The 23,935-nt window shown below is 39.1% G+C and overlaps 1 protein-coding gene across 6 annotated transcripts in view; it reads left to right on the top strand.

Moving 5' to 3' along the window:
• Positions 1-21,270: 21,270 nt before the first annotated feature.
• PCDH11X (protocadherin 11 X-linked) overlaps positions 21,271-23,935 on the top strand; it is a 779,467-nt gene continuing 776,802 nt past the window's right edge. For 5 of the 6 annotated variants that reach the window (XM_059049893.2, XM_067023489.1, XM_067023490.1 and 2 more), the window contains exon 1: positions 21,271-21,588. The gene's annotated coding sequence lies outside the window, so the exon portion shown is untranslated. Of the gene's footprint in view, positions 21,589-23,419; positions 23,480-23,935 lie in introns of those variants that run through there. The other variant, XM_067023486.1, reaches the window with a different exon arrangement.

The raw sequence follows: 23,935 nt of genomic DNA, 5'->3' as shown, positions 1-23,935 counted from the left end.
GTAGATGTCAGGGATAATGCTTAATATCTTACTATGCACAGGAGAGCCCCTCACCATGAGGAATTATTCGGTCCAAAATGTCAATAGTTCCAAGGTTAAGAAACCCTTTTCTTGACACTTTGACCCTAAAAGTTAGTCCCTTCCTTATAGGTCCCTTTTCCTCCTCAGATTCAGCAATTTGCCCTCTATCTGCTGGCTTCGCCATGTCCTAGTTCTTAAATCAATCTCGTCTTTAGCTAGGAAGGATCCAGTGCTGACTTTATGCCCTGACAAGTAAGTTTTACTTTATTCTGCAAACCGAGGATCTTCTAATACAGTTTTGATAAATGACTCTATATTTTGTCCTGTGATTTGAGTACTCCAGTTACTTAAGGGTTAGAGCTTATGTTACTCTTATTAGTTGTCTTCCTAAGAAAAAAGTCTTGTTCCCTAATATCCCGTGGCTGGTCTCTGTATTAGCTATCAAACTTCCCTTACTATTGCCTGCTTTTGGATTTTCCAATTTTATTCTCCACCTGTCTGTGGACTTACCTGCTTATCTCTAGAGTTGACCGTCATTATACCGAAAAAGCCATTCAAAGTAAGCATGTATCATAAAAATCCTGTCAGCTCTACACTTGGGAATAATTATCGAACATAAATACTATGGTAACACAGAATGTTACAAATTCTCTTTAGACCAAATTTATAATAAATTTCATGAGATTAATTGTAATATCTTTATTAACATCTCAGTTTATTTCTCAAATGATGCAGAAGAAAGTAAATGCAGCACTTAGAAAATGTAGATTGGTTTCCATTCACTATCTGAACATTTTCTGGATCAGCGTTTCAGTTTTAAAAAATAATGACAATTACTTTGGTATTTCAATTTGGTTGTAACTGAAGGGGAATTTTAGAAAGAAGAAATGGTAAGAATAAGCAAAAAATAAAGTAAAGGGTGATAAACAAACCAAATCCCTAAAAATCCATTAGCAAAGGAACTGCAAAATTTTCCAAGATCTCAGAAAAATGATTATATGTAGATTTTCTTTGAATTCAAGCACATGCAGTTTTGTTTGAAAGTCACAAATAGCTTGTTTAAAGTAGTTTACTATTTTAGCTGTTATGACTGTCCCACAGTGGTACATCTAAACATTAAAGAATAACACTTCAGAATTTTTTATTTTCTGTTCATTTTCTTCACCATGTCATATTAATAATCAATATTCATAGGCCAAACCAAACATAATCCAATATCACATTTCTCTAGAGAGCACTTATGACAGAGATAAAGTATCTTCTCTTAAATGTTGCTACATTTTCCAGTTCTAAACAGTAGTTTAGATGAAATGAAATGGAGACACACACTAAGTAGGTAAATGAGACTGATTCAGAAAGCAAGCCAGTCACTGAATCCCAGAAATAAGGAATGATATTTAAATAGGAATTCATGAGTGGTAAAAGTTTCAGGGCAAGAACTTAACATGTCCGAATATGTGAATGTGTTATTTTAGACCCTGCCTGAGTCCGTCCAGCTTGAGTGCAATAGTTTATGTAATGTCACTCCTATTTTAGGATGTATTATAATTTAGATATAATGACTAGTGATCACTACATAATGGAACTACTATTGCCTTTGCCGTAATAACACGTTGTTTATAATAAAATTTGTCTTTAGTCATAACACATATGAAACTTCCATTTTCATCCATTTCATTACAGATTATAGCCTTTGGTGACAAAATTATTATTTTTTTTTCTTTAGAGTGCATTAAGTTATAAAGTCAGCGGGCTACAACTAGATCTGTACTCTATTCTACTCTAAAACAACAAACAAACTGTTCATAAGTTAAACATGTTTCTAGCCACGGGAGTTCATATTTCAGGAGTTCATATTGTAGTGGCATTTTTTCAGGAAATTTGAAATCTCTAAATTTGATAAAATATAAATACAATAAAGTACACTAGAAAAGCAAACAAATTCTGTTTATAAGATTTCATGTAATACTACTGTTTTTTAATTACGTTTGGTTTGGTTTTTAATTAATAGAGTTAAATGGAATTCTTCTCCAGTTTTATTATTACATGTTAAACTATTGTGTCCCTTTGGGAAAACAGGAATGTCTAGCCTATGAATGCACAAAAAGAAGATAAAATACAAAGTATAAGTTATTTAATAGTTAAGTCCATAGTAGGGTGACAAAGTTGCATTTTTATTGTAATTGAAAATATTTCAACAGTATCCTCTCAGCCATGTTTCTACTGTCTGTTTCTTGAAGCATCTGTGTGATGAGTCACAGGAGTTCTGCCCTCCCTTATTTCAGAGGGTTTTTTTAGTTACAAGGATTGGATTTTCAGTTTACAAGGTTAGGTATCAAATCTTATACCCTCTGGTCACTCTAGGCACACTGCACTGCCCAACCAGAGACCTAATGAATTATCACCTCTTTCCAATAAACAGGATGCTAGTTCTAAGAAGCACTTAATGATATTCACAGTTAAAAGTCTTACCTAAAAATCTGTTTATGGAAAAATTAGCCTCATTAACGGGTTTGCCACAAAGTCGCTCTTATGATGTCCTGTGGAAGATATTAAAGGTGAAAAGGGAAGTGAAATTGAAGGGGAAAACAAGCATGAGAACAAACAACCCTCTATATTTGATTGAGTTTTTCAGGTCAGTAGTTGCATCGACAGTTGTCAAAATTGCCCCTGAAAGCAATGGTACTTGGAATGAGAATCTAAAAGAAAAATATGTGATAGGCCACCCCTAAGACTTGCTTCTGATTTTCTGAAAAACTTGGGCATAAAACTATAGAGGGAGCTTCCATTAGCTCATAGAGCATCTTCATATGATTTTTTTAAGGCATTTGTATTGGCTTTCTATTGCTAACATAGCAAATTGCCAGAAACTTAGAGACTTAAAACGACACTCATTTTAATCTCATAGTTCTATAGGTCAGAAATCCAGGTGGACTTGACTGGGTTCTCTGCTCAGGGTGTCACAAGGCTGAAATCAAAGTGTTGGCAGATCTATATTCTTTTAGTGTAGGTTTTGGGGAAGAATCTGCTTCCAACCTCATTCAGATGGTTGGCAGAATCCAGTTCCTTATGGTTGTAGGACTGAAGTTTCTTCTCCCTTTTTGGCTGTTGGCTGGGGGCTGCTCTCAGAAACTAATGGCTATTTGCATTCCTTCTCACATGATCTCCTCCATATTCAAAGTCAGAAAGACATGTTGAATCCCTCATGTTCTTTCGATCTGTCACTTTCCCTTCTGTTTCCAGCAGGAGAAAACTCTCTGCTTTTAAAGGGGTCAGGCCCACCTAGATAATATCTGTATTTTACATTCTACTGACTTGGGACATTAATTGCATTTGCTAAATCGCTTCATGATAGAATCCAGATAAGTGTTTGATTGAATAGCCAAGGCATGAAAATCTTGAGTGGAATTCAGGAGTAGAGGGACTTTAAAATTCTTGTTGCCATAGTAATCCATCCTCTAAAAGAAAAAAAAAAAAAATTTCTAGAATGCTCAGCTTTAAGCCCCCACTTGCCCTACTTGCAAATCCGTTGTGCTGTGAACAACTGCACAAACATACATAGCAGTCCTGACCTATAGTTTCTAGAGGTCAAGGGTTATTGCCCTTACCCTTTGGCTTCTTTCTTTTCTTAGAACTTTTCCTACCCTGCCCAACCGTACTTACTGAAGAGATCTTAACTTCATAACCTGTCTCCTTCTCACTGTCTCCTAAACTCTAATCTTTGTTTTCTTGTATTTGAAAAATTTAATCTATTTTGGTAATAATTTGTACATAACTGTTGATCTGGAGTGCATCTCTATGCCTAGTTTATTTCTACCACTGGAGCATGTTTTTCCCCAATGAAATGCATCATTCAAACGGATCTTCAATAGTTTCTTATTTTAATTTCAACTAAATGAAAAGCCATAAACACATGAGAGTAGCTTATATTTTTCTTGTTCATTTTTTACTGGCAAAAAAGTAGTTGCTAAATTCCAATATAGACAATGGTCAGTTGAGGAGTATAAAATTGCTGCTAAGATTATTATCTGAGATACACTAAATCACATTTCCTTTTGCAAGTGTATTTGTTAAAGAAGCTCTACCATTAATAAGGAATCTGAGGGGACATAATAGAAACAGAATGCATACAGAAAAGTAACCATGAAAAAATACTTTTAATAGATCTAGTAGAGATTTAGGAAAATCACTTGTTTAAATAAGCACAGTCCTTGAGTCTGAATTGTCTGGGAGATTCATTTACATTTCAAAAGAGTTAAAATTCTAGCAGATTGACACCTCATTTAGAAAACATGGAGACTGAATTTCTCTACTGGGTAGAAAAGTGGGTAGTAACTTACTAACCTGCAAGCTCTCATAGTAACTGACCAAGAAAACTACTATTTCTATGCAAATATTAGATGACCATAACCCCTCCTTTCACATTAACATTCCTTTACTCCTTAGGGTCATTGCAAATCATAAAAGGGCTTATCACACCCATTTTATAAGGTTTATAAGTCTACTGCAGCAAGGTGCTTTGGCATTGCACAGCAGAGGAGCTAGATAATTGAAAACAAGGTTGTTGGAACTCTGGGAAGAATGAGTGTTTTCACTAGTTAGCATATGTTTATAAATTAAGGGGCAAAGCAGTGTGTTTAGAAAAAATGCTGACTTGAATTTAGGATGTGTGGATTTTAATTCAAGCTCTTTTATTTAGCCTGAGGTTCAGTTTCTTCATCAATAAAATGGGAAAGTGGGCGTAGATATTTTTAAGATCTCAGTGAGTTCTGAGAGTCTATAGTGACAGCATCATGGACTTCTGATAAGCATTTTGTAAGGGCATGTGCCACATCTGTGTAAATTGCCACTTCCTAGGCAAGCTGTGTTAGAACAAACTATGATCTAAGGCAAACCCCTGTGTGTCACGAGAACTTAGTTTTCATCCTGTCTCTACCAAAAATGTGTTGTAACTCTGGGGGTTTTATCTCTTTCAACCTCATCTCCTCATCTCTAAAATTGAACTAAGGCTTTCTATAACTACTTAATAGTGTTATTTTCTGAGGATCAAATCAAATAACAGACATGAGGCTGCTTTGAAAAGTTCAAAATCATATATAAATATAAGGAGTGATAAATATATCCGGGCAAGTTACTTTGATGAACAATTTATTCTGCCACTCAGTAAATGGGTATGCTCATAAATAAGTTATTTAAATCCACTGGGCCTCAGTTTTCTCAACTGTAAAATGAGGATGGTGGCCTAGATCAGTGACTTTTTAAAAAATTACTTTTTCGCTTTTTAGCAGCAGAACTCTGCCTTCATACAAAATATTAAGTGGAACCCCACATACACATCAGAAAAAAACAGAGCAATTCTAAGGATGACCCAGGGCCTTTCCCAACAAACTTACTTCTCATTGCACCTCATACCTTAGGCTTCTAAGGCACCTCCCTGAAGCGCTAGGACTCTGAGGAATACAGTGTGAAAACATCTGAAGCAGATGATCATTAAAATGTCTTCCAGTTTCAAATTCACGTTTAAAATTATGACAACTAAAAAGATCTATACACTTTTTTTATATAGAATTTTTTGTATTATCTAAGAACAGAATAGGAAGTAAATCTAATATTTTTACAGCAAATGTTTTTATTTGTGTTATTTGCCCTTTGATTTTCATATTTTAAGACCACAATGTACTCCCAGCTATGAAACGAAGTTTGCTGTCATAAAATGTATTTACTTTTTCTACTTCATTGGTTAGAGATTAAAGCAGATTAATTTTGCATTTAAAACATCATTAAAAAACAACTACTTCTAGTGTTCTCATCACACAAAGTACTAGTTATTACCAGCTCTGAAAGTGACTGTGAAATTTGTATACCAGTACTGATGAACTTCATAATAAACACCAAGAAAAGTCAATACCCTGTAGAGGTTATTAGACCTATGAAAGAATCAGACCCCGTTATACTGATACATTTCAGAACACAACATTTATTTCTTTCCAAATGACAAAAACTACGTTTGTGACCATGGAATTATATGGCTGACATTATGCTGCTCTTCTAAAAAGGATATCAAAAATAGTTGGTTAGCGCTTCCCTGGTGGCTCAGTGGTTGAGGGTCTGCCTGCCGATGCAGGGGACACGGGTTCGTGCCGTGGTCCGGGAGGAACCCACGTGCTGCGGAGCGGCTGGGCCCGTGAGCCATGGCCGCTGAGCCTGCGTGTCCGGAGCCTGTGCTCCACAGCGGGAGAGGCCACAACAGTGAGAGGCCCACGTACCACAAAAAAAAAAAGAAAAAAAGTTGGTTATAAGTAAGCGAAAAATAGGTAGTGGCACTATTCCAATGAGACATGCAATTAATGAATATGCATCTCCTGTGCACCCAGCACATATACCTCATGAATTCAGAATTCCACTTGAAAGAAGACTTGCATTTATCTTAAACTTGTGATAAAGTTTACCATAGGAACAACCACTTAATGGCTATGAGGGAATATTCTGCTATCCAACTAGAATCATAATTTTAATACTAATTGAAAGCCTATATGTATATCTGAGTCAGGTTAATTTTAGAAAACAATATGTCTGATGTATTTAAACAAGCATACAAATAGAAATGACAAAGTTGGTACTATAAATTCCTTCATTATTTTTCAAAAATTACTTTGGTAAACAGAATGAACCTGCAAATGTCATTGATCTATTAAATATATTATTTCCTGTGGAGCATTTAATAAAAATATTAAAAATAAGTGTTTGACTTTCAATATCTCCTGTGTTGAACATTATTTTTAATCTTAACCAAAACAGTGATTTAAATATGTGGCTTTAATGTCCATGGTTGACTGTCAACAGCCAAAATTGATATGTCACACCATTATCTCCTAGCATGTCAATAATCTGTAAAGTAAAATTGGAATATGGGCGATCACTGAGTTGATCTGCTGAATTACGTACACTAGAATACATGTGAGTTCTCCTTCATGTCTGTAAAAAAATTGTCTTAAAACAAAGACAAAAGAAATTAACAAGGCAATTATGATAAAGTAAAATGAGATTCACTTATACTGTGACTATCATCTGAAGTCATTTTTCAAACCAATGTATCAGTCCTCTTAGGGGTGCTACTTAGCAACAAAATAATATAAGACAACATAACATAGAGGTTTGAGGCAAGAAGTGGAAGGAAACTACATGTAACAGATTTTATAAGGGGAATTTTAATTAGGCAGGATGCAATTTAGCTGAAATGGTACTTTGAACATGTAACTGATATTGCTTCTCTTGCACTCATGAATGTTTTGACACATAATAAATACACTCTAGCCCAAACACCTAGAATTTAAAGAATTGCTACTTAAGTCTATTAATTTGATTTTAATCATTTTAAACATTATATTGCATAATTTTATACATTAAATAAATTAGTGGTAATTAAAGAAGTAATTCCTAACACAATTGGGCCTCACTTTCTCCCTTGTGATATTTCTTCAATATACAAGTAATTTTCATCTATTTTTTATATATTTTCTCAGTAAGAACATAATTAGCTTATGTCACCATTTCTCAAAATGAGTTTAACAGAACAGTAGTAAAAAGAAAACAAAAGGGCTTCCCTTCCCTGGTGGCGCAGTGGTTGAGAATCCGCCTGCCGATGCAGGGGACACGAGTTCGTGTCCCGGTCCGGGAAGATCCCGCGCATCCGGAGCCTGTGCTCTGCAACGGGAGAGGCCACAACAGTGAGAGGCCCGCGTACCACAAAAAAAAAAATAATAATAATAAATAAATAAATAAGACAGACTCCACAGGCAATTAATTTGGGGGAATTCTGGGTTAGAAAATGTTGAACCTATTTATTTGCTGTAATACATCTCAGAGTCTTTAAAACTAACATTACTTACCAATCCAAGGAACAGGCTTTAGAAAACACCAGCTAAGTAAATGTATCATTGAACTAATAAGTATTTAGCAAGGGCTATATGGTTGTCTGAATGAATCTTTAAGGTAGCTTAATAAGCAAGCTGATGGATCAGTCTTCAGTCCTCTTGCACTTAAAATCACTGAAATGATCAATAAACCAAAAAATTAATTGCCCGCATTAGATTTGTTGATCCCCCCAATACTAGATTTGGTGGTGCATGACCTCTGATTCAGCACCAAATGTTTTGGAATAGAAAACTTATTAGATTTCCTAGGTTTCCAATTTTGTTTGTGAACATACATACATAGTATTTTAGCAGTCTCCAGCATTTCTGATCTCTATCTTTATTTTTTGAGTTCCCCCTACCATCCTTCATATTTATTAGTATTACCAACACTTGGACAATAGATTACTGAATGCTAATTTATGACATTCTCTGTGCATATGAACAAGTACCAGGAAGAAAAGACAGACAATTCTTTCTCCTGTTATTGTGATTTCAGGACGTGTTAGCACATTTTTGGTACCCTTGCTTAATAGCCTGCATCTGTTTTAACAAGCCAAGTTAAAGAAGAACCTTATTCTTTCAAACTTAGGATTTGTCTTTATTTTGAGATTCATTGGTTTAATTAGTTAGAGCATTGTGCTAATGAGTCCAAGGCCATGGATTTGAGTCACATGTACGGCCAGTTAATTTTGTACAGAAAAAAATATTTTGCTTCCACCCACACTAGGTCCTTTGCCATTAACCAACCCTCTGATGAATGCCTATTTGTTGATCTTAAAGGAAACCCATCACTGATGCTATTTTTTTTTAAGGAGCAAGCAGGATCTTATGCATAGGTGGGCAGCACACTTGTTCATCATTATTAACTAATAGATCTTCAGCCATTACCTCTAAACACATACTTTACTTAAAGGAACTTTCCCAAGGGGGAAAACTCAAGATTTAATCATATTTTTAACAAATGCTCCATTTTAACTGACAAATTTCAAACTGTTCTTTCTCTTATACAAGTATCAATAATTTTTTACTTGAAAAATACTATGTGTAGTATTACAACAAACATAAAAACAATTAAGAGATTCATGGGCTATTATTATCTGCTAAAATCTAATTATTCTATTTTCATAAAAGAATCCCATTCACTTTAATAAAGTCTATAAATTATGATTCCATGTTTCTTCTCAGAGCAGATTGTAAATAATAGCACAGAATCTCAATTAGAGTGGATAAAATCATTGCACTGCTTCCTACCCTTTGTCATTTAAAAATAACAAAAATGAAAACTGTTCTGAAGAAAAGTTTTGAACTTTGACTAATGCTCCTTTTGTGTGAAATATAATATTCTTAGCAGTTCAAAGTGGAAAAAATCTCATCCAAGAGCGGACTGTCATCATAGAACTAGAAAGAGGGGCTTCCCTGGTGGCGCAGTGGTTGAGAATCCGCCTGCCAATTCAGGGGACACGGTTTCGTGTCCCGGTCCGGGAAGATCCCACATGCTACAGAGTGGCTGGGCCCGTGAGCCATGGCTGCTGAGCCTGTGCATCCAGAGCCTGTGCTCTGCAATGGGAGAGGCCACAACAGTGAGAGGCCCGCGTACCACAAAAAAAAAAAAAAAAACTAGAAAGAAAGATTAATTTGATAGTTTTCTACTTTATGTTCAATACAAAATTCCATTTCATTTGATTTCTCAGGAATTTCATATATCCTTTAAACATGACAGATGATTATATCTGAGAAGAAAAGTGTCCTATGACGGAAAGTCAAAAACTTCAACAAATTTTATAATTTTCAAGATGATAAGGGCACCTCCTCATTCACAGAGCTCCATATTGTACAGATTGCATGTTTTTGGTCCTTTAATTAAAGGACTGAAATCTCTACCATAAGTGTATTGAGGTTTTGTTTTTATTTTCCCTTTAGTTGCTGATGTGGCTAAGAATCATATTCCAGAAGGCTATAGAAATGATTAAAAACTTGTCAGAATCAAAAATTGAAATCAGGGCTTCCCTGGTGGCGCAGTGATTGTGAGTCCACCTGCCGATGCAGGGGACACGGGTTCGTGTCCTGGTCCAGGAATATCCCACATGTGGCGGAGCGGCTGGGCCTGTGAGCTATGGCCACTGAGCCTGCGCGTCCGGAGCCTGTGCTCCACAACAGGAGAGGCCACAACAGTGAGAGGCCCACCTACCGAAAAAAAAAAAAAAAAAAAAAAATTGAAGTCATTTTTGTACGCTTAAATTAATACACTCAGTAAAGACTCAAGCCTATAACTTAAATTCTATTTTTAATGATTTTTTTTATTTCCTCTGGAAGAATAAAAGGAAAGTATTTTTACATGGATAAATAGGAGGTGAATACTGGTATTGTGGAGTCTGAAGCTTATACACAGGGGTTCTCTTTAACAAAAGGATACAAAATTACTAATACAAAGTTTGGTATGAATGAAATATTAATTTATAGACAAAAAAGAATCACAAAAAGGAATTCCCTGGCAGTCCACTGGTTAGGACCTTCACTGCCAAGGGCATGGGTTCAATCCCTGTTCGGGGAACTAAGATCCTGCAAGCAGTGCAGCTCAGCCAAAAATAAAAAATAAAAAAATAAAGAATCACAACAAATGACAAATTTATAAAAAGCTGACATCACAAAAATCGCAAATGCATACATGTATTAATAAACTGCTTGATATATCTCTATGATACGTTTTTTTCGACATTTTCAGCTGCATATCATTTGATTATCTCTTCTTATGATGATGATTTTCTAATACAAGCCCTCAGAAAAGGTCTATGCAAGTGAGGGGCCTTAAGCTAAAACTTCATTGGCCTCATAATAAATCTGGCTCTGTTTTTATCAGTCATTCGATCACTGTGTGGCTGCTCAAATAGTCTAAACTAGTGACAACCTGCTGTTTCAAAATATCTTATCTATCTGTCTAACTAATCTATTTATCTAGCTATACATATTCATGTATACACACATACATACACACAAACATTAACCCACAGCATTAATTTTAATTTTGGAATGTACTTGAGAGCAAATGGCTCCACAGGGAAGATGTAAGTTATATGGCAGGAGGTGGGGTAAAACGGGGTATTAATTTTCTGCAAATAAATCGAGGTTACCAATCCTTTCTCCCTGCCTCCCTCAATTAATGGGGTTGTACTTAGCATTATATAACTCAACATCTAGATCTTTAAAATACATGTGGGATGGAAAGGCTATTTAAGGAATTAATTTACCTAAAATGTGCCTTGAATATACAGTTCTTCATTAAATATTTGTGTATGAATGAATAAATGAACTAACAAATGAGTTGACAAATAATACAGCAATCCCCACCTCACATTTTCTTGTACCTCAATGTCTGCTTTAGGTGTGTAATGAAGTCTAAATCTATTGGAGCATTCAACTACATTAAACTATCTGTGTCAGGTACTCCATTAGCTGTGTTTATGTTCATTATCTCATTTATCCCTCATAACAATTCTCAAGGTAATTATATTTCTCAATAAACAATTACTGAAATTGGAATTTAGAGAGTTTAAGTAACTTATCAAATGTTCTGCAGCTAGAATGCCATAGAAGCACAAATTGAATCCAAGCTTTTCTGACTCTTAGGTAAAATACACCATAATTGTTTCTGTTCCCATCATGCCATGCTGTAAAAATATAGCCAGAAAAATTTTAAGAGAGAATGTTAAATTAAAATTGTGTTCTGGACAAGTTTCAGACAAAAATGTAATATATAATGGCAAAAGTTACAATATAATCTCTCATTATTGTGCTACAATGCACAGATTTCTTCAATTTATTCCTTTTCATTTCCATATCCATAAATTACTCCTCCTATCCCCAGCTTTGAAATGGGGTCTGGTCTGCTTTGGGCAGCAGCACATCAAGGGTGACATGAATGTTAATAGCATGACACCACTATATGCAGAAAGATTAGCCTCATCATGATGGGGCAGACAGGTTTGAAGACCCCAAACAGGTGCTTCTAAAACTATCTAGCAGGGCTTCCCTGGTGGCGCAGTGGTTGGGAGTCCACCTGCGGATGCGGGGGGCGTGGGTTTGTGCCCTGGTCCGGGAGGATTCCACGTGCCGCGAAGCGGCTGGGCCCGTGAGCCATGGCCACTGAGCCTGTGTGTCCGGAGCCTGTGCTCCGCAACGGGAGAGGCCACAACAGTGAGAGGCCTGCGTACCACAAAAACAACAGCAACAACAACAACAACAAAAGCTATCTAGCAGCATTTTTCATACTATTTCAAAAGGTTTCCCTGGCTGAATAAACTCTTCATAAGTCCTTGCTGGATAGTTACCACACATATTTGCATACTAAAACACAGGATGTCCTACTCTAAATAAACCTGTTTCCTCTCTGGGCAGCACCCCAAGTCCCCCAACTCCAAACTTGTTCCTTTGCTGCCCTTTAAAGGTCCTCAGACACAGCACACACACCATCACCGCCCTTTTCCCTGCTGACTTGTATTTCTACTGCAAACTACATTGCTGGAACTCAAGCTTGGGGAGCTCAAAGTAAAGTGGTTAGGGGTTTGCGAACAGGGATTGAACATCGATCTGTATCTCTCTACTATTATTAACTGATAACTCCTTTCATTTATTTCCAGAGTCTGCTGTATGAAAGTCACTGTGAAGAGAATGGTACTTCAATTCCCTTTTTGCTCTCTTACACTTCCCCCCACACCAGTCTCCATATGAGCATTTTACCCTGCTGGAGTACTTGAAAAGTTGAAAGAGAAGTTGCATATAATAAGTTTTTAAAGTAATGATAGGGAAGTTGAAGGAGAAATTTAAAAAAAAATAATTTTAAAAGGAAAAGCGACCTGTACTGCCTTCCCTCCCTCAGGACAATGAGGTCGCCTATTCTTCATAGCCCTTCTCCTCTTTCCACTCCTTCACCTCCGCCTCCTCACATGCTTTGGAGACAAAAGACTACCTTCTAGTTTTTAAATGTCTTTTCATTTATTATTAGTTGAATAGAACTCTAAGCTAATTTTGTTGAGTTTATTGAACTATAATTTATAGCTTCTAATGTAACAATAAAGATATTGTTTATCTGACGTTTTTGCTAGTTAAGACAACATCTCATGCTGTAGTTGTTCTGTAAAGTATAAGAAGTAAGCATTACATTTCAGAGAAAATTTTGATTTGTTATTTTTATACATTGTTAACCCAGAAAAACCTTAGAAGAAGAAGAGACTAGAATGACACAGGGTTAAAAAGAAAAGTTAATTTAGTACAAGCTATAGCAGTATTTAATTCTCCATGAGATGTAAGTTTAGGACAACAGCTGACAAGTACAGTTTAATACTTTCAATATAAATATATAATTCTTAAAGTCCTTGACTACATTTGGAGATACACATTTCATTGTCTGTGTCACTAATTGATATATACTTCAAAGTTACCACACATGGTATCTTACAAAATATTATTGCCTTTTCAGAAATCCATTTGGGCTCCCCACCCCAAGTGATGCTTGTAAAAAGGGGGAAATTTTAATAATTCATAGGACATTTGGAAACCTCTGTCATTTAGCAAGTTTATGACAAAATTAATTTCACTTTTTCTGATATTTTATTTGTAATTTTTCTATGATTGTTACATCCCTATGATTATTTTTGGAGAATAATTTATAATTGCTGGGAGTGGAAGTGTGGGTGTTCAGTAATTCAGTTGCACTCTTCAAGAATAATAACCATCTTTGAATAACATATCATTACTTATTGTGATGAATTGCAAGAGGCTTACCAACAAACATAGCCTACCCACTTCAGCATCTTCCATAGAATAAATTGTCCAAGAATGCAAAACATAAAATTTGAAGCTAGAGTCATAAATTATTTTCATATTTATAGGACTTTTCTAAGAAAGATGTCCTGTTGGGAACATGACCCTTAGCCAAACAGGTAGTATTTCATTGATACTGAGCCTAGGGCACCAGGGAAATGGATCGGTGGAAACTAGGAAGGATGCCAGTGCTCGAAGTGAGTATCAGAGCCTGCACACTGGTTCTAGCAGTGGGTACTCAAGTGCCACTCACATAAGTGAGGTAGATGGCTAATTGTACAAACTAGATCACCAGGACTGGACTTGGAGTAAAACTCAGATTTATTGGATTCACCACAAGAACTCTAAAGGTGGGTCTGAAAAGACATCAAATTTGAAAACCTATCAGTTGACAAGATGGAAATTTTTGAAGGATTCTTTGGTATGCCATGATTATGTTCAGTCTGAAGGAGAAGCTCCTTTAGTGCTTTGAGCTCCAGCAACAGATCTAGGGAAGATGGAGCCTAATAATAACAATATTCACAGTGGAAGGAATCCAGCAACAATATTTCATTTTCACTGTCAAGTTTGTGTACACTATTTTTTCCTTAAAAGGAGACCCTTGTATGTTCCAAACACTTTTTCTTTACTATCTAGCCTGTCAGAAAAGATAACCACAATAGAATCAATAGTGTGCTGGACTACACCTTTGGTTTCATTTTATTTAGAAGTTAGTCAAGAAAGAAAAATGAATTGAAAGATTCAAGGTTTTATTTTGCGTAAAAGTAAAATGAATCACCATTCTTCACCTTGTGGAAACAGGTGAAATCTAAAACGAAACAGGAAATCTAAAAGGAATAGTTGAGACCAACTGTTTTGGCAACTAAGAAGAATTCTTGTTTTTCATATTTTACCCAAAGAAACTGACATTCAGCTAAGTTTCAGTAATGATGAGATAAAAACCATTCAATCTGAAAAGAAAACAGAAACCCTATGTTGATTATCTAAACGCATGTCTAATAACTTAAAATGGGATGTTTGCAGTACCCCAGTCAATGAAAACTGGCTCAAAATAGCCATCCATTAAACACTATGTTAACTAAACTACAGCCATGGTTGTTAATAAAAAAATAAAAAATAAAAAACAACACCTTAAAGCAGTTTTCCTATATGTTTCAATTAAATGCACAGTGTATTTGTTATCATACATCAGAAAATATAACTGATTTCACAAACCATACAAAAGTTAAATCTACTTACTTCATAGTCATATCTTATAATAGAAATAAAGTGGCTTAAAGAGTAAAGAAGGCTCAGAGTGGTGTGAGATTAATTCATGATTCTTTAAAAATGTATATTTTTTTATCAATCCCAAAATATTTCTTTGGAAACATTATATGATTATTTTCATAGGTGTGTGTATTTCCTAAATTTAGAGCAGTCACTGATGCCTACTTCCTGAAGACATGACCACATAGGAGTTTTGGTAGGATGGAAAAAATTCAATCTCGATGTTAAAAGAAACAACAAAAAGGAATTCTGCTTTCCTCAGCAACCAAAATCTCTTTAATTCTTTCACCTCAGCAGGCAACATCTGGATAACTCAAGTTAAAGCCTGTCCTAAGGAAACAAGAAAGACAGAAACTGTTAATAGCATTCTGATCCTGCTATGCTTTAAAAGACACGATCATTTTCCCTGCTTGTGTGCTTCCATCACAATACAGGCAAATAACACACAGATGTAAAGCCTCATCCGGAACAGTTTGCAACTACTTATCTGTAAAACAAAAAAAACCAAACAAACAAAAAAACAAGAGTACAGTAGGAGAAGTGCATTCTTTAGTAGGAAACAGCAACTGTGAAGACAACACCACGTACCTTTTTATTCATTTTACTGCATTAATCAGAGCTCAGTGCTTCAGCAAAGTTCAGCTATACACATCAGGCTGTAATTCCCAGGCTCCAATGAAAGAAATTCAGCTGCAGTTTCTGTCCACTGCAAGTGTGTAGCTGCTCAAGCCTAGGCAGAGAGAAAAAAAAAATCTTATAATGCATGATTACCAAAAAATTGTCCCACCCCTACTTAATTACAGTGGTTGTTGGAGTCTTTCCTTAATTGAAAGCCCTTTCTTGTGTATTTTTATTTCTATACTCCCCTCCTTGGGCCTTGGTAGTGTTTTACTCAGAGCAGGGAACCGTTTCAAACTTTTCAAAATTATTTGCCCAAATACTATAGCAAACTTCTAATATTTTATTATTTGGGGAATGTTGTAAAGGCCAGTCTCAGGACTAAAAAAAACCTTGCAAGTCATGTCCAGGAAGGAATGGAGATGTGTTAGTTTCATTTCACAGGTATGCCCTTTTCAAATTCTTATAATCTATAGCAGTGGAGAGGGGGAAGGGTGTTGGAAGACTATTCATCCTTCTAAGCTCTCACTAATAGCACCCTCTAGTGTCTCCAGTTGAGCTATGCATTTCTGTCATCAGCTAGGCACAGTAAACTACCAGTCTTTCTCCTGTTTCTGTTATCTTCTGCAGAAATTGATTTGCCTTATGTGTACCGGCACCAGTTTCAGCCTTATTTTCATTTGCGACTTGAATGCCCCAACACTAGAAATATCTACCAATTAAATGTAAAAGTGCCTCACAAACTAGGATAGTAAAAATGCTTGGAATTGAGAAAGTGCTTTTAACTCTTCAAAACACTTGCATGCCCATTATTATTTTTGTATGTAACAAATATTGTCCTCCCCATCACCACCACACATGTATGTTTGCCCTTGTTTTTAGAGAGAGAAGTAGAATGGTTTCACTTGAGATAAAGAAAACTTATTCATAACTAAAGCATTCTCTTTGAGCAGTCCCTAACCCATTCAGGTTTATAGTTTTTGTTTTGTATTTTTACTTATCTTTATTTCCTAACTCTTGGAGAGTGACAACTTTTAAACTAAATGTCAGGCACTGTGCTAAGCATTTGAGGTGCATTATTTTATTTAAATATCACTACAACAACTTGAGCTAAATAAGATTATTATCCCCATTTTTAGATGAAGAAACTGAAGCTTCTTAGAATAGCTCTCTACAACAAAAGTATAATTCAAGCCACATATATAATTTAAAATTTTCTAGCAGCCCATTAAAATATTGAAAATAAGCAGGTTAAATTATTTTAATGTTTTATTTAACCGGTTAATCAAAATATTATCATTTCATCATGCAATTTGTATAAAATATTAATTATATATTTCATATACGTGTGTGTATATGTACATGTGCTAACTCTTCAAAATAGGGTATTTTATACTCACAGTGCATCTCAATTTGGGCTACTCAAGTTTCAAGGGCTCAGTAGCACATGTGGCTAGTCACTATCTTATACAGTACAGGTCTAGAGATTAATTCACCCACAGCCACACAACTAGAAAATGCCAGGGCTTCCCTGGTGGCGCAGTGGTTGAGAGTCCGCCTGCCGATGCAGGGGACACGGGTTCGTGCCCCGGTCCGGGAAGATCCCACATGCTGCGGAGCGGCTGGGCCCGTGAGCCATGGCCGCTGAGCCTGCGCGTCCGGAGCCTGTGCTCCGCAACGGGAGAGGCCACAACAGTGAGAGGCCTGCGTACTGCAAAAAAACAAACAAACAAACAAAACAACAACAAAAAAGAAAATGCCAGAGCCAGAATTCCAAATTTGGTTTAAAACCAAAGTTCTCTTTAATCACTGGGCTTCACTGTCTCCTACTAATTCCAATCGTTGTCAATAGTTAACATTAAATATGAAAAATATCATGGAGGATGTAATTTATCCATTCTTACAGTTTTGTGTCCATACACTCACCTACTTTCTCAGTAACAGTGACGATTTATTGATTATAACATTTACGTGCAATGTAGGTGCAAGCTGTTGTGGACAACACAAAGATTATGGAATTTGATGTAAAATAACCGGCACATGATGCATAGTAGTCATTCTCATCCACCCACAAGACCTGTGCATTCTCTCTAGACAGTTTACATGGGAAGGCAAATCAAAGTCAGACGGCAGGCTGCTTGATAAGGGGTGTTTCAATGCAAAGGCAACTGAAATCAGAGTATTTGATTGGCTTCATCAATCTCATATCAAGGGTGATTTTTGCCAGTGAGACAAAAATGTACATGGATAAGAGTTACCAATGTTCATCTCTTTGAGACTTCTTTTACTAGGTCTGCATAGCTGATCAAGCCTTTCTTCAGATTAACGCATTATTTCTCAGTTTTAGTCAATTCTCACTGGCCTGAGAAACATCCTAACTAGAAGTATTTTAATTATCTTGTATGAGCCATTCTATAATTATACAAATGACTTTATAGTTTAATCCTCAGATATTGCACATATTTCCATGTTTATAAGGTACACATTACTATATTTTTTTTCTGATCTTAGTAGAAACCTGGTTCAAGTTCTAAATTGGAACAATGAACAAACAAATGCAATAAATATATCAGTTCCTTCATGGCATCTCCTCCAAAAAACAAATTCCTAAATTTTCCTTTTGTTAATTATAAAATTTTTGACATAACGTAAATTCTGAGAATGTGTAATCACACAATCTGAGGACCATATGCTATAGTGGACTGGAAATGACATGGGTTTGAATTTCCCAATTCTATACTTTATAGCTATGTAACCTTGGGCATTTCACCTAGTCTCTGTGAATCTGTTTCCTCATTTGTTAAAAAAAAATGAAGCTAATAATACCTATCTCATAGGATGGTTTTGAAGATTAATAGGACAATGTATATAATGCAAATGGTGCATAAAAGGCATTCAGTCAAGGAGTCCTCTCTGTAAGCAAGCAGAGTCCTCATCAGTCCTTTTAGAGTTAGAGCACCAAGCGGAGGGCTTTTGCCAGGTGTCCTGGCTTTTGGTTACCCCGTTGCTCATTGATGCCACCATCAGACAGAAAAGGAGAAGAGAAAATGGGAACTTTTTTTCATTATTTTCAGATGTGGATTTCTGTCACTTTTATCAACAAACTGAATTTCTCAGATGATTTTCTGGGTTACTTAGTTCAACTAGTAGTCTCCTTAGTCTGTAAGTAATGTTGCTACTCTACAGAGATCATTTTCTATTGGACTAGACACTTAAAACTAAATGTTGTGCTGTATATATAGAAGAAACCAGGTTCACTATAAAGCAACCATTTAGCTGAATTTTGGAGTTTCACACTCTGAATGAAAATCCAGAGTCTGCTACTTTTCAGCTAAATGGTCTTGAACAAATTACCTGTCTGTGATCTTCAGTTTCTGGAACTGTAAAATGTGGATAATAATATTAACTTCATGAGTCTGTCATGATGATAACTTTAAATACTTCATAAGAGTCACTGAATAGTTCTCTCCCCCTGCCTTGGGTTTAGATGGAAATCTTAACACATCAATTAACTGATATCTAATGTGGATGTTATGAATGATTATTAGTGCTCTGAGAGTGCCTCCACAGCATGGCTTTGCCACACTTTCCTGGATCAATCACTGATTTTATTTTTATTGAGTTCCTGCCATCACCTATGACTGAGTCTCATCCAGCAGTGCAAACCCCAAGAGTCAGAGCTGTAAACTGTAACCATTTGACAGCTTCTAATTTCAACTCCAAGACATCTCCCAGCTCCCGAGAAGCGGACAATGCATGTGCTGGATACTGTGAATAATGCAGGCAGAGTTACAGGAGCAGTAAAATGTAATAGTAAACACTTCTTGTGTCCTCTTTCATGCAGACTGCACTGAACTGTGGTGCAAATGTCCCTCCCAGTAGTGGCTGTTGGTGTAAAAAAGAAAGAAAGAAAGGAAAAAAAAGGCAAGAGGAACAGAAAGGGGCAGGGGGGATGTGAGGAATATCTGAACCAGGGTTTTAACCTTTAAAACTATCAGGAATTGGAAAGACGGCAATTACAAAGACAGAGAGGGACATACTGGGGAAAGAAGTCAGAAAGATTTGTCCTTCAATAAAAAAAATAATAACTTTCCATGAAGAAGCTATTAGATAAAATCAACTCATGATAATTGGCAAAATTTTTCCTTCCTAATGTTCTATCCCTATTCAGATGCATTTCCCCTTCCATTCAGTAGACAAAAATAAAAGTGAATACTGTGCTCTTGGCGCCTGAAAACATTATCTACTTTTCCTCCTTTTATTTCAGGAAAGAGTGCTTCCTCCTTCCAGAAACAAAGCAGAGCACTAGAAAGATAAGTTTTTCTATTGGTTAAGCATGGAAAATGGAGGCTAAAACCTAAACCTAAAATCCTACACCTTTCTGGAGAGGAATTTAAAGAATTCACCTGGTTCATTCTCCAGCCTTTGGGTAAATTTAAGGACTTGCTCCTTGGAGCAAGAATCAGAGTAGAACAGCTGGGGAGGTTTTGGTTGTTGTTGCTATTTGCTTTTAATCCCATACAGGGACGGGGGAATTAGCCTTGCTTCTAGATACCCACGACCCATCCTAGCCATAAACCAGCCAGATTGCCCCTGGTCGCTTTAGTGGTCTTGGAAGACCTGGCACCCCGATGCCCGCCCGGGCGTCACCGACTAGGCAGCCGGAACGCGCTGGCAAGCACCAGTCTTGCGGCTGGGTTCCTCCCTCTCCTGCATCCTTTCCTACCGAGGAAACGCGCTGTCCACGCCCGCGATGCTACCCGGTCCCCGGTAGCGAAGCGGCTGGACCCCACTAAATCAGCCCAAAGCCACTGACCTGCTTCCGGTCACTCGTACTTGCAATCTGGGGGAGCCAAATGCTAGATCTCCCTCCTCACCCCCCTCTCCGCCACCCCCAGACAATCAATCTGAAGGCAATCGAGGTACCAGACCCGGCTCACAGTTGAGTGTGATATATGCAGACACAGTCTCTAGGCTCCAACTGCGGCTTTGCCCGGGCTCCTGCCCCTACTTCCACTAGTCTGCCTTAAGTATCCTTTGTATAGAAAATGGTGCTGCTGGACGCTTGTTCTCTAGCCGGAGTCAGGGCGGTCAGCGGGATCGCGAGAAAAGCACACGTAACAAGAAAAATAAAACTTCCGTAAGATAATTCGAATGAGTTCAACTTAAAGGGAAGCCTAAGAGAGCAGCGAGCGGAGGACCGAACGGAGCGGAATATGCCCTTGGTTTTGCTCCGCAAAGCGGGAAGCCCTAAAGCGGCGCGTTTTTCCCAGCAGCGGGTCCCACACGCGAGGGTGCCGCCAGAGCGCTTCTTGCCGCCTTCTTGGGGCGGCGAACAGTAACTTCCTAAGCTTACCTCCATTTCTCCCCCGCCCTTCTTCCCCCTGTTCCCGGTTAGCCTGGAGGGGCCGCCCCCGGAACGGTGGGGGATGTGGGGTGCAGGGAGTGGGGACCAGAGGGGGGTACCCTGCAGTTGGTGCTGCGCCATCCCCTCCCAGCAGGCGGCCAGAGCACTGGTTCACTTCTCTCCCCCCACCCGCCTTCCACTCGCTCACCCCCCTTCCTTCCCCCTTCTCCCCCTCTATCGAGTCCCTCCTCCTCGCCATTGAAAAGGGCTGGCTCGGCACTGGCTCCTTGCAGTCGGCGAACTGTCAGGGCGGGAGGAGCCGTGAGCTCGAGCTGCACACAGTGGCCCGCGCGGCAAAGCAGAACGCCAGTTGAACAGAGTGCGCAGAGTGGCACTGGCAGCGGCGACACAGGCAGCCCAGGCAACCCGGGCGGTCCAAACAGCCTCAAAGGAAGCCTTCGCGACTCCAACTGCTCCGCGGACTGCGAGCTGTGGCGGCAGAGCCCCGCTACAGCAGTCGCAGTCTCCGTGGGGCTAGCGGAAACCTTTTCTCTTTTTTACTTACCACCTCATTTCTACTCTAGTGGCTTGGACAACAAGGTAAGTATCCGGTCCGGGTGCCAGAACAGAGTGCGGCGTGTGAAGCTTGATTCCCGCACTTACTGCGCGGAGGCTTGCGGCTGCCTGCTCTTGGGGTCTTTGACTAGGACCACAGAGTGATTTTAGAGACGCTTCCTGTATCCTCCCTTCCCCCATCTCTTCCCTGGAGATAAGAGAAAGAGCAAACCCCGGAGGTGAGTGCAGCTAGAATCTTTTTGGCACAGCCACCAGTCGGCTTGGCTTGGTTACTTTGCGAAAACTCTCACTTCTGTCAGAAAAGTGTCCGCGCATGAATTTCCCCGACATTGGCCGTGCAAAAAGGTCTTTCACTTTAACGGATACAGCCAGCTTCTGCGAAGCTGAGAGAAACTCTAACATTGCGGCAGGGGCTGGAAAATGATCACACTCCAGATTCTCGGGTTAGCCAGGAGAAGTGGTCTGAGCAGAGGGGCAAAGCCCGGAGCCCAGATCCCGGCTCGGACTTCCAGGGCGGTCCGGCCCCGCTGCGCTCCCATCTCTGGGGTCTCCGGATCTCGATCCGTGCCAGGCTGGCTCTAATCCTTGGGAGCCCGACTCTCGGCGCAGAGAGGAGAGCGCAGCGCGCCACGGAGCGCGCAGGGTCCCCCGTGCAGTTTCGCCTGACGCTCGCCTCCCCGCCCTTCCTTCCCGCCCTACTTCTGGAGCTGTGCTCAGCCAGCACCTGCTGGATGTGGAGATGATAGGTGTGGAAAATTCTGCCTAGCTCTAAAAAGAGGAATGTCTTATAATTGCGTAGCCGGAAAACGGCATCATTGTCTCACTAAAAAAAAAAAAAAAAGACTTTCTAAGAGCGTAGCCGAACATAAAGCGGTTGCTCTTTCCCTAAAGAAATGATTTTTAATCCCTTAGCCAAAACCCGCCTGCTTATCCTATAAATGAATGACGTGGACTAAGATAGGACCGAAAAACAGATTATGTGTCCACAACGGAATTATTTTTTTAAGCGCGTAGCCATAAAACAGCCCCTTTTCGCGATAATGAATGCCTCTTAACAGAGTCATCGGAAAAGGTGACTCTTTAAAAGCTCATAGCGGCAAATGGGTCTTTTCTTTAGAGACTTGGAAGAGCGGAGCGGCGGTCTGCCCTTGGTTGGAGACACGACTTGCATGTGCGCGCTTAGCCGCAAATTAACATCCTCCCCTTGCAAAAATAAAGGGGTGTGTGTGTGTGTGTGTGTGTGTGTGTGTGAGAGAGAGAGAGAGAGAGACAGAGAGAGAGACAGAGAGAGAGACAGAGAGAGAGAGAGAGAGACTTTCCAAGAGCGTATAGCTCCAACCACTTCCTTTCCTCCCCCAAGGAAAGACTTATAGAGCTCAACAGCAAACGGCGTCTCCGCTTTCAGAATGAATTATTCTGCGCTTCACTGCTTTGGCCTCCTTTGCGGTTTGGGGTGTGGGGCGCTGGGGTGCTCATATGGACTGCGTGTGCGCGCGCGTCTGCGGGCTGGCGGTCGAGTCTCCAAGCGGGGTGCCCTTCCAAAATGTTGGCTAGGGGCCTGGGAATCGAAACTTGCGCCACTTCGGCACACACCCACAAAGCAAAGACTTGAGAGAAGAGGGAGGGGCGAGGACAAAAGAATAAATAGAATTAAACAGGGAGAGCCAAACAAAAGCGAGTCCTTGCGTGGAAACATCCCAAGCTTGGGTTTAAACCCCACATAGGAGCCGTTACTGTGCGAAAGAAAGTGTGTGGAATAAAGTGTTTAAACATCGCGACAGGCGGTGAAGGGGACAGGAAATATGCGGAGGGGGCGAGGGTGTTGGCACCGCTTGCGTGCTCTTAGCGCTGCAACAAGGAAACAACCTGAGGACCTTGCGAAGAATCCTCAACAGTGAGCAGAACACCGGAGAAGGTAGCGGCGCTTTAGACTAAATCGACTCCTCCCATCCCATGAAAGGTTAAAACATGTGTGACTCAAGGAAATAAAGGGTACTTGCGGGCACCTTCTGAACTTGGGGAAGACTAAATGGAATTCCACTCTCAATCTTGTTTGAAACAATCACAGCGGGAAATCTTAGCCTTAAGGCTATCCTTTCCTGGGCGAGTGGGGGGACATTTGAAAGCAAGTCGAAGTAATAGTATTTGTATGTGTTTCCCCCTTTCTTGCCTTTGTCTGGTTCGTCGGAGGAAGCGCGGACGGTGTGCGGGCGGTTCTGACGAATGAACCCAGAGATGGACGCGCTAAGGTCTAGAGATACCTTCCTCCCTCCGCTAAAATAAGAATTGCCGCGCGCAGCTCACGCGGGCTGAATCCGGCCGCCACCGCGCTGCGCCTGCCAAGCGGCGAGGGAGCGCCTCCGCCAGCGAG

Source organism: Kogia breviceps, chromosome X (assembly GCF_026419965.1).
Source record: "Kogia breviceps isolate mKogBre1 chromosome X, mKogBre1 haplotype 1, whole genome shotgun sequence".
NCBI classification, from domain to species: Eukaryota; Metazoa; Chordata; class Mammalia; order Artiodactyla; family Physeteridae; genus Kogia; species Kogia breviceps.
This window is presented reverse-complemented; position numbering and strand designations above follow the sequence as displayed.